Below are 12,138 nucleotides of genomic sequence, written 5' to 3'. Positions count from 1 at the left end.
GAAATTAGGGTGATAATGGTCAGTAACGTTATCGGTCTCCACTCTGGTTATTGTTGTGTTGAGAAAGTGTCAGGTTCGTGAGAGATGAGTCTGGACACAAGGGTTTGCAATAGAATGTGACTTTTATTGACATGCAACAATTAAAAGAGATGAGGGGAAAATCATAGTGAGAATAAAAGACAAGCACACAATTTATAAAAGAGCGTGGGAAAATCTACTGCAAATATTGATCTATAGCAGTGGTTTTCAAACTTTTTTTTCTTTCCACTCACATACCACCTTAAGTAATCCCTACTAATGTCCGCTATCTATCATTGGGGCTGGTGGCCAGTTCTCATGGGGGGAGGGGGGAGCGCATTGGTGGGGTTCAAACTGTTCAAACTGAGGACAAACCTACAGACCAGCTTGTTCACAGCACAAGGTGACTAGAGAGACCTGGGGACAGCTGAGAGTGGGGTGGTGGGATCAGTGTGGGTGCTGGTCTTATCACAATGCCATTCCCTAACGCGAATCTCCACTCCCTTAATATCTGAAGGTCTGTCAGTGACTGTCTTGAATACATTCAATAACTGAGCATTCACACCTCCTTCTGTAAAGATTCAATACCCTTTTATCTCATTCATGAATGATCAAGCCCAATTTTGAAAAATCAACAGCCTCCCCACTTCTGTTCTGTCTAAACCATGAATTATGTATTTATGAATTAAATCATCTCTCATTCTCCTCCCAGCAACTCATCAGTGCTTCACCACCAGCTCATTTCATCTCCAGTTCATTTCAGACATAGATATGTGGGAGCACGCATAGATATCTGAGATGGGCTAAACCCCAAGTGCCTGCCTAGTGAACTACTTGCTGTCAGCCAGATTGACTCTGCCTTTTACCTTTGCTGTATAATTGCAGCTCAATCTGGTAGACCTAATGTCAAATCAGTGATGTACTGGGAATGATACCTTGCCGGGTTGGTGTTGGACCCAGCCACACTTTGTGATTGCCCTCACCCCTCTCCATCAGTGTCCCACAGCAACAGAGAGCAGGCAGTGGGCCACCAGGAGAGAGCGGGACAGCAGGCCACCGGGAGAGAATGGGACAGCGGGTCGTCAGGAGAGAGCGGGACAGCAGGGGGCAACGGGCTGCCAGAACAGCGGTATTATTATTAAAAAGATTTTTCCTGTTTTCCTACTTGCATGTTTTGTCCAAGTTTTAAATGCTTAGCAGTAAATACTCTAAAAAAAATTATAGTACTCATACCCACCTGGAATGCCAGAAACACCTTTTACACTGCCAGCGTTCCGGGAATTTTACTAGGTCCGTTGCCAGAAAAAAGCTGGGACTGGAATGATCCCCCCCCCTCCCCCCCCCAAACAATTTATCTCGGTGCTTTTACACAGCAGGCGTCCTGGGAAAAAGGAGCAAATGTTCCAGAACAAAAGGGCAGTGTAAAAAACATATTGTATTCTCTTGTGTTTTCCTGCATTTTCCATGCTGCTTCACTTTCCCAACTACTTTTTTTGTGTCTTTGTTACCATCCAAATTAACATAGGGAAATATTTTGAACTGACCATATGCACACAGTTGAACTCCAATAATAACTGTCCCACTATGCAGAAATCCCCATGATTTGGCATCTAGCTCACGTGATATTTGTGGCCCAATTAAAATCACCAGGGCCACAATTCTTGTGTTACCTTGAAACTTACCAGGGCACCAATTTCCGCACAATCTAAACTGCCACATTGACCACTGCCAGTGGGCTGATATCGCCTCAAACCGTGCATCTTGGCGCCTCACAGTTTGGCGGGCAGCAACCTCCTTTGAAGAAGACCGCAGAGCCCACCTCACTGACAAAAGGCAAAGGAGGAAAAACCCAACACCCAACCCCAACCAACCAATTTTCCCTTGCAACCGCTGCAACCGTGTCTGCCTGTCCCGCATCGGACTGGTCAGCCACAAACGAGCCTGCAGCTGACGTGGACTTTTACCCCCTCCATAAATCTTCGTCCGCGAAGCCAAGCCAAAGAAAGAAACTTCCGCAGTTCACTTACTGTAATTTTTTTTTAAATATGCATTTATTGACAGCACAATAGAAGCTGATTCCTGCCATTTAAACCAAAGTTGTGATGCCCAATTAAAATGCTCTGCAATATCTTAAAAATGTGAATTTAAAATATGTAGGGATACTGATAGGAATAAATTAGATCATCCATTGGGTCTGCCAGTACAGCATTACCGATGTCTCAAGAGTGCCAGATTACTGGAATTTTTGCCACACTTTAAAATCAAAATACTGAGAATCTAAAATACAAATAGAGTGCTTGAAGTTCTCTGCAGGACAGGGAGCATCTTTTTAAAGTGAAACAGTCAACATTTCAGATCTGGGACTTTTTATCAGATGAATTGTTTTTCTTTCCACACATATCTCGCCAACTATTTCCAGAAACTTCCATTGACATATGCAAACTTTACTTTATTATTTTCTCTTCAATATTCAAAGGACTAAAAAAGTTACTTGACAAAGGATTAGGACAATGTAGGCTAAATCAGGTTTTCATTCAACTGTCGCTCCTTTTCAATAAGTGCACAGAACCTCTTTCCATGAACAACAGGGTGAATGACAAGTCCAAGAACATTTGTTACCCTGCTTTATTGTTGGGCTCTACATGAAGTCCAGCAGCACACCTCTGTCTCATTGATATAGGAGCAGACTATGCAATAACCTTAATTGATTAAAGATTTGAGAAAAACTGAATTGATGTTTACTATGGTTTACTCAGTTGCATTTTATTACTTCAATATGATATTTAATATGTTTCTTTAAAATAGCCCATATGTTTTCCTAATATTGGAGTAATAAAGTTCTCTTCCAGTATAAATTCAAGTATATCTGAGTTATTGCAACTTTTCCCTTGATGTTGAGCATTCCAACCATAGACAAAGTAATCACTCTCTTTCTCTCTCTCTCTCTCTCTCTCTCTCTCTCTCTTCTTATATATATTATATATATATTATATACAATTAATCAATAAAATATGACCAAGAGACTGCAGATTATCTACAATTCTGCCTGCAGTTGTAATCTGGAACAAAAAACATACAGCTGGAGGAACTTACCAGGTCAGTTTGGCATCAATGGAGGCAGAGAGAGGGTTGATGTTTCGAACTGAGGCCATGCATCAGGACAGATACAATCTATTAATTTTTTTTCTATTGCAAAGTAAATCAGAATTGTTTGGCAGAGTAATACTTTCACATTGCTAGGGAGGTTGTTTGGTAGGGCAACTATAGTGGGGAGCAAGAAGGCAGCTTTTGATATTTATTCCTTTATTGTTGAAATGACCTCTAATGGGTTACATAACCAGCACACAACAATATTTATGATGCATATTTTAGGATCAAAAAAAGTCCTGTTCTCCACAATTCTGCCTGCATTTTTACTTAGTGCCATCTGGAGTATTAGAACAAGTTTAACCCGTGAGAATACTGTGTAAGTGGTGAAAATATATAAGTTAATGGCAATGACTGTGCTGGTCAAATTCTTTCTTTGAGTATACTTTGATTTTGACAGGCAATTTATTAAGCTACCTTGTGAATGACACTTGGTTTGATGGGGCCTCACAGACCTCATTTGACATTTGTCCCCAGTAAGACCGGATGCTACATGAAAAAAATTACTCAAGAAGCAGCTCCTAGGAATAAAATGTTCTCTAGCTCGGCACACATGGGATTCTACAAGGTGAGCGGAACTTCAACTTGTCACGGATGCAGTACATCTGACAAACATAAGTAGATGCTAATGGCCAAATCGTGACAGAATAAAGTCCCATAACCATATGGCTAATTGCCACAACAATATCTTCAGTGTTATTAATCAAGTTTTCATAGTGTGCCATGATAATTGGAATAATTAGAAAGAACCTAGGCATAGCCAGCTTTCACAGCATACTTTGTTAGCAGGGACTTGAAAGAACAACACTTGTGCTTTTTTCGGCACAGTTAAATGTTGTGGTTCCCAGCAAAAGCTATAGTTAATTAGTATATTACCTTCCCATCATTCGAGCCTTTGTTGCCAGCGAGGGCATTATGGAACACAAAGGCAGCTAAGTGGTCCAAGGGAATACGCTGCTTGCCATTTCAGAACTTTTATTAATACTGTTATGTGAACTGGGAACATAAACAGGACTCAGTCCACAACTTATTGGTACTCAACATAAAGATTTAAATATTTAACTTCACGTGTGAATACACAATGCACAAATTTGAAATATAAAGGCTGAGTTCAAAATTATGCCTCATAATTTCTATTGAAAGAAACTGGTGTTAAAATATAAACCTTTCACTTAATGCAATTAATATTTTGCTTAACTAAATACCCTTAACTACTGATAAGTATCAATGCACGGTTTTGTTGTGCTATAAGACAATGAACAATTTTGTTGATATTACAATGTCAGAGGAGACCACGTTTGTTACCACAAAGGCTGAAACCACAATCCTAAAAGAGTTATTGTTTCCTAAGCATCCCTGAAACCTATTTATTTATTAACAGTTACTCTTAAGCCTTGCTTTATTTGTGTTTCACATTCCTATCTCATCTGTCTTGATCATAATGGACAACAAAAACTACAAATTGACTATTGGAAAAACAATTTGTGCAATGCACAAAGATAGTGACATGACTGTGGAGAATCCAAACGGAATTGCAACTGGGCTTATTTGTGTTCACTGCTTGGTCTTTGAAATCTGGTGTTTATAGCGCTGTTGTTCATTTGAAATTGGGAAATTTTTCATTGCTGCGATCGGGTGGAACGGGTTAGCGTTAAATGATTAATGTTCTAAGTTGGATAGTCTATGTAAAAATATGGCCGCATCTGTGTATTTTGGCTGCCTGTCATCGTTTAGATTAGGGGTCTCCAAAGTGGTCGATGGGACCATCAGGGGGCCGATAAATGCCAGGGGGTAAGTTAAGGGGTCGATAACACGGTGAGTGGGGTGGGGGTCGGTGTAAAATATCACCTCCCTTGCCTGTTTCAGCTCAACTGCCACCCCCTCCCCCCTCCAGTATGGATGGGGAGGCTTACCTGCCATAAACCATGCCCCACCATCACGCTTACCCCTCATCACGCTTGTGCCTGCCGGCAGCTCACAGCTTGCGGACCCCGGGATGCTGCATTTAGCTGGTAAGTGTAGGGCCTACATTAATGTCTTACTCGAGGTGGCACCAGACAGAGGATAGAGGGCTCAAAAGCCAGACTGTCTGGCCTAAAACTGGATGTTTGGCCACCCTACCTAATGCACCCCTGTCCAGCCCTTCCCCATCCAGCACCTCCAATCCCCCAACCTGACCAGCACCAGGATTCCATGACAGGGGGTTGATGAGGGACCACACATTCCCTGAAGGGATCAATAGTCTAAAAAGTTTGATGACCCCTAGTTTAGATAGTAACTAATTTATTCATAATTAGTTCAGCACTTTGGATCAATGTGTGTTGTGTAAATGCCCTCTATAAATAAATAATTACTACTACTACTTCAAAGATTGCCCCAGGTAGAGTGCTGGAAGACACCCTGTGGGTGTGCCACAGGGGCCAATGCCAATGTTATGTTGGTAAATAAAGGGGGCAGTGAGGACAAGCCAGGGGAATGCAGACCAGTGAGCCTATTGGCAGTCGTCAAAAAATTTCTAGAGGGACAGTATCTACCAGCATTTGGATAGTGTTAGGTCTGCTTTGTTCGAGAATGAGTGAGTCAGACACCAGACTGAGTCGAAATCAAGGTTCTTTATTACTGGATTGTAACACTTGTAACTAACAGTGTTAGTTGGAGAAGGCGCATTCTAACGATATCAGCAAGTGGTGTTTTTTTTATACCTCAGGACACGCACTTAGTAAATTATCATACCATGACATTGTCCAATGAATAAGCTGTTGCTACCTTTCTCTGTTAGTCTGCTGCACATCATTCTTGTTTTTGCCACACTTATCTTGAGTATACAAGGTCACACCTGCATCCTGTTACTCCTTAGTACTGGGTGACTCCTTCTCCGGTCCCAACTCATGATCTTTTTATCTTACAAACCCTCCTTTGTCCTCTTTAGAGGACAATCTTGCCCTGACTATGCTACCACCGCATTACATTAGTTCGCCTATTATTGCCAAGCTCTATACAGGTTCTGTTCACGGGGTTTTTCGGCTGGTGGGTGAGGGCTCCCCCCAACCCTCTTTAGCATATACCCCCCATCCTTTTCCCCGATCCCATTGCCCATTTACAAGTTTCCTTCCCGTTTTCCCCCAAGCAAATAACTGGCTATCCCTTCTAAGCATTTGTAATTAGTTAAGATAAAAGTTAACATTTGTGCTACAATCTATTTTATAATATTTGTTCTACAATCTATTTTATAATCCCTCCTCCCTGTCGCATTCTCCATCAGACTCCGGATCGATCTCAGCATTTTTTGACGCCTCCTGTGACGTGAGAAAGTCCCGCTCCATAGCTTGTAGAGCTTGATATTTTGGAGGCAGCTCATCGCGGTTGGCAAAGGCTCTCTCAGTGGTCTTCGTGACCAGCGTTCGAATGCATGGAATACAACAACAGCCACAAGTGATAAAAATGGATACAGAAATGAACAATCCTAGGAAAAGTTGTCCCAACATTGTGCCCCATTTCCAAAACACTCCATGTAACCAGGACAAAACAGGGTTAGAGACTCCAGATTGGGCTTTTAATTCCTTCGCCAATGCCTTGAGTTTTGTCAGCCCCTTAACATAACATATAACATAACAATTTACAGCACGGAAACAGGCCATTAGGCCCTTCTAGTCCGCACCGAACCAAACACCCCTCTCTAGTCCCACCTCCCTGCACAATGCCCATAACCCAACATCTTCTTCTCATCCATATACCTGTCCAACCTTTTCTTAAATAATACAATTGACTCCGCCGCCACTATTTCTCCCGGAAGCTCATTCCACACGTCTACCACTCTCTGAGTAAAGAAGTTCCCCCTCATGTTACCTCTAAACCTCTGCCCCTTAATTCTTAACTCATGTCCTCTTGTTTTAATCTTTCCTCCTCTTAACGGAAATAGTCTATCCACATCCACTCTGTCTATCCCTTTCATAATCTTAAATACTTCTATCAAATCCCCTCTCAACCTTCTACGCTCCAAAGAATAAAGACCTAATCTCTCCAATCTCTCCCTATACTCTAGATGCATAAACCCAGGTAACATTCTGGTAAACCTTCTCTGCACTCTCTCCACTCTGTTTATATCCTTCCTATAATTAGGCGACCAGAACTGCACACAGAACTCCAAATTAGGCCACACCAACGTCTTATACAGTCTCAACATCACCTCCCAACTCCTATATTCCATGCAATGATTGATAAAGGCCAGCATACTAAAAGCCTTCTTCACCACCCTATTCACGTGAGTTTCTACCTTCAGGGAACGATGTACCGTCACTCCTAAATCTTTCTGCTCTTCTGTATTCATCAATGCTCTCCCATTTACCACGTATGTCCTATTCTGATTCTTCTTACCAAAATTAAGCACCTCACACTTATCAGCATTAAATTCCATCTGCCATTTTTCAGCCCACTTTTCTAAGCAGCCCAAATCCCTCTGCAATCCTTGAAAACCTTCTTCATTATCCACTATTCCACCTATCTTAGTATCGTCTGCATATTTACTAATCCAATTCACCACCCCATCATCTAGATCATTAATGTATATAATGAACAACAATGGGCCCAATACAGATCCTTGAGGCACACCACTGGTCACCGGCCTCCAACCTGACAGACAATTATCCACTACCACTCTCTGGCCTCTCCCTTTCAGCCAATGTTCAATCCATTTGACTATCTCAAACTTTATACCTAAAGACTGCACCTTCTTAACTAACCTTCCATGTGGTACCTTATCGAAGGCCTTACTGAAGTCCATATAGACAACATCCACTGCGCTACCCTCATCCACATTCCTAGTCACCTCTTCAAAAAATTCAATCAGATTGGTCAAACATGACCTTCCTCCCACAAATCCACGTTGAGTGCTCCTGATCAGACCCTGTCTATCCAGATGTTTATAAGTACTATCTCTAAGAATTTTCTCCATTAATTTACCTACCACAGACGTCAAACTTACAGGCCGATAGTTGCCAGGCTTCCTCCTTGAACCCTTTTTAAATTTCAGAACCACATGCGCAATGCGCCAATCCTCCGGCACTATCCCCATATCTAATGACATTTGGAAAATTACCGCCAGAGCCTCTGCTATTTCCTCCTTCACTTCTCTCAATGTCCTGGGGAAGATCCCGTCTGGTCCCGGAGACTTATCCACCTTTATATTCTTCAAAAGCCCTAAAACTACATCTTTTGTAATCTCTATATTCCCCATATTTACCCAATTTGCTTTTTTTTATCTCACATCTCCCAATATCCTTCTCCTTAGTGAATACCAAAGAAAAGAAACTGTTCAATATCTCCCCCATTTCTCTAAGGGACCAATTTTGTCTCTAGCTTTCCTTTTACCATTAACATATTTGTAGAACTCTTTTGGATTAGTTTTCACCCTGCTTGCCATAGTTTTCTCGTACCTTCTTTTAGCTTTCCTAATTCCTCTCTTAAGATTCCCCTTACATTCAATGTATCTTTCAAACATCCCCTTAACTCCATGCTTCTTATATCTAATGTATGCCTCCATTTTTCTTCGAACCAAGTTTCCAATATTCCTTGAAAACCACGGCTCTCTCAAACCTTTTGCCCCTCCTTTTAACCTAACAGGAACATAAAGCTTTTGCACTCTCAAAATCTGATCTTTAAAAGACTTCCATCTCTCTACTACATCCTGCCCATAAAACAAATTGTCCCAATGCACACCCTGCAAGTCCTTTCGCATCTCCTCAAATCTAGCTTTTCCCCAATCAAAAACCTCAACCCTTGGCCCTGACTTCTCTCTTTCCATAATGACATTGAAGCTGAGTGACCCATCTGGCCCTGTGTTATTAGAGATAGAAGTGCAGCATAGATCGAACTGGAAGGTGCTATCCTTGTCTTTATCTATCTTGTCTTTATCTATCTTCAGAATAACTTTGGCCCCGCATCAGCAGGAATGCCCATAGGGGCCTCGGCATTGTCCACATGAGTCTCATCATATTTTCCAATACTCGCTACTTGTTGTTTTGCCTTGGAGCAAAAGGCAAAATGATGCCAATTATTATCCCCTGGTTTGTCAATTCTTACCGACCTATCTGTCACGGCGGTAACAGTGTATGGTCCAGTCCATCTAATTTCAGTCCAATGTACCTTCCCTGGTTTACGGATATACACCAGGTCTCCCTCCAGGTCTCCCTCCCTCCTTCACTGGAAGTCCTTCAGTGTCCGGGTTCTCCTTATTTGCATTCGTCACCTGTTGTGAAACTAAAGCAACCATATTACCCAGCATCTGCATATAATGGTCCAGTTCCACTTCCCTTTCTTCCCAATTCTTTACCCAGGCTGGATCAGTCTTTGGACCGGGCATGGGTCGACCCGTTAGAATCTCGTGTGGTGACAGGAAGGTATCTTTGGCCTTCTCTTGTCGCATAGACATCAGTACTAATGGCAATGCCTCGACCCAATTCAACCTGGTCCCACCCAAAACCTTTCCTAATTTGGATTTTTATCATCCTGTTTGCCCTTACTACTAGCCCCTGGCTCTCAGGCCTATAGACACTACCGAAACGGTGTGTGATCCCTAAGTATTCTTCAACCTGTCGGATCAGCTCATTCTTAAAGTGGGACCCATTATCAGAGCATATTCTGCTGGGGACCCCGTAGCGGGGTATCAACTCTCACGTCAGCCAGCCTATTACATTATCCGCATCCTCCCTCTTCGTTGGAACAGCCTCCACCCACCGTGAGAACCTATCTACCGCCACTAAGAGATATCGGTATCCTTCCTTTTTTCCTAAGGTCAGTACCCATATCTGTATAGTCAATATAGATCTCTTTCCATGGGGCTGTCGGTACTGGAAATCGTAAAACCGGGTGGGGTAAGGTGATCCTTTGGTTATGCCCATTGCAGATAGTACATTCAGCTCTAAAGTTGTCAATGTGCTCGCGTAAGTGGGGATTCCACCAATGTTGTTTAAGCGTATTATAAGTTTTGGTGGCGCTAATGTGAGTCGGCCCATGTGCTTCTTCAAATAATAGCGGAAGTAATTGGCGGGGGGCAACTATCGTTCCTATCGGGGAGCGCCAGACATGTACTGTCCGATTGTCATAAATGATCTCCTGTCGTGTAGCACCGCGTTTAATCCATTCCTCTTTCTCACTTGGGCTAGCTTTTTCCTGTATTTCTATCAGGTGTTCAATATTTGGTGGGGGTCCCTCTCCCTCCTTCTCTTTTTGGTCACTCAACTTACTACTATTTTCTCTTCTCTCTAATTCCTCTTTTTTGATAGGTTCTTGATATCCAGTAACCTGTTTGGCTGCTCTGTCAGCCGCTGTGTTTCCTTTCCCTTCCTTTGTGTTTTGTAGGGAATGGCTTAGAGCCCGGGGAAGCATGACTGCCCTGACAAATCTCCATAAAACCAGATCATGTCGGAGAGATTTATTGTCAGAGTACATACATGACATCATATACATCCAGAGACTGTGAGCGAGAGAGAGAGGGAGAGAGAGAGAGAGAGAGAGAGAGAGAGAGAGAGCATAGCGAGAGAAAGAGATAGAGAGGCAGATACACAAAGCACGAGAGATAGAGAGAGAAATGCCTTGCACTGGCCCCACTGGGAGAAAAGTCTTCAGATTAACACTTCCGTTTCATGGTTACACCTTTAAAAGGTTCTCATCCTGTGATCACTGGTCTGGATCAGATTGGGTCTCCCACCACTGGGAACCACCACTCCTTCCTTCCCTCCCACCTCGAGTGAGCTACACGTCATCCCACAACGTCTACCCTGATCCCACAATGGTGGGGGTGCGGGAAAGAGGGAGGGAGAGAGGATAAAACAGGATCCCATTTGATGCGGAGCTGGAATTGTGGGCACAAAATTAAAACCAAATTGTATTTCTCTGTCCTGCCCCACCTGGGGATTTCAGGGCAGCACTGCCACAGATTGGGATTGGGAGGGGGAGTGGGTGAGAGAGGAGGGGGGGGGAGAAGAGAGAGAGGGGGAGAGAAGAGAGAGGGGGGAGGGGGAAAGGAGGGAGGGAGAGAGCAAACCCGGACACTTCGTGGCTGGAAACGGGAAACAGGCACTTTTCCTTTCCCTTCTGTGTTTTGTTTCTTCCAGCTTATCTAAGACCCTACACTTTAGAATTTTGTTTCCCTCACCTGTCAGGAACATCTCGGCGCTCCCGGGTAACCACCCCATCTTCCTCCAGCGATATACACATTTTCGGAGAATTCTTTGTTTCTCCAATGCCTCTTTACTGGTATTTCGCTTCTCTAATTCCTGATTAATTTCCCTGGTCAAAGGTCTTAGCAGGCAACTGTGCAGCCATTGCTGCATGGTCGCTTCCTAATGCCTCTCTTAATTTAGGTTCTTGTCCGTTTAGAGGATCTATGTTAACAAAAATCGCCTTTAAAAATGTCTCCTTGCAGGTCGGATGACAAAAGTTTTTTAGTGAAACAGTCTCCAAGTCTGGTCCTCCGGTGGACCTCAGACTGTCCTGTATACTCTGATTGCTCGTCTTCCACTCTCTGTTTTCCCAAAGAGGTCTGAAATTTAGGTTAAAACTAGGAAACCAAGTTTTTGGGCTATATTTTTGTCCAGTTTCCCTGTACCAATCTATGAATTTACGTAACTTTATCTCCTTGGTGATGCTGGGAATACCTTCATTTAACTTGTCAAAAATATTTCGAATAAACCGTGTGTCCCTTAAGATTCTGTCAACTTTTTCATTGATATCTCCTACCTGATCCGGAGACAGCTTTTGCAGTCTTTGGTCATCGCCCTTGTTCACCAGGCAGGCATCTCTGAGTACTCTTTTTGTCATCTCAAGGTCTCTAAGTCCGCTGTGGTATTCCACCACGGTGAATTTGGGAAATAAATTCTTAAGTTTTCAAGTGTACAGACATTATCATACCTACCAGACATTTATAAGCGAGTCTTATACAATTGAGACCAATAAGCCTGAACCTTCGTTTTCTTT

The 12,138-nt window shown here is 42.8% G+C and overlaps 1 protein-coding gene across 16 annotated transcripts in view; it reads left to right on the top strand.

The window, feature by feature from the left end:
• The window catches only part of tbc1d5 (TBC1 domain family, member 5), a 538,200-nt gene that overhangs the window by 354,773 nt on the left and 171,289 nt on the right, over nt 1-12,138 (top strand). The window lies entirely within an intron of this gene.

The sequence above is a fragment of the Narcine bancroftii genome, chromosome 1, assembly GCF_036971445.1.
Source record: "Narcine bancroftii isolate sNarBan1 chromosome 1, sNarBan1.hap1, whole genome shotgun sequence".
NCBI classification, from domain to species: Eukaryota; Metazoa; Chordata; class Chondrichthyes; order Torpediniformes; family Narcinidae; genus Narcine; species Narcine bancroftii.
This window is presented reverse-complemented; position numbering and strand designations above follow the sequence as displayed.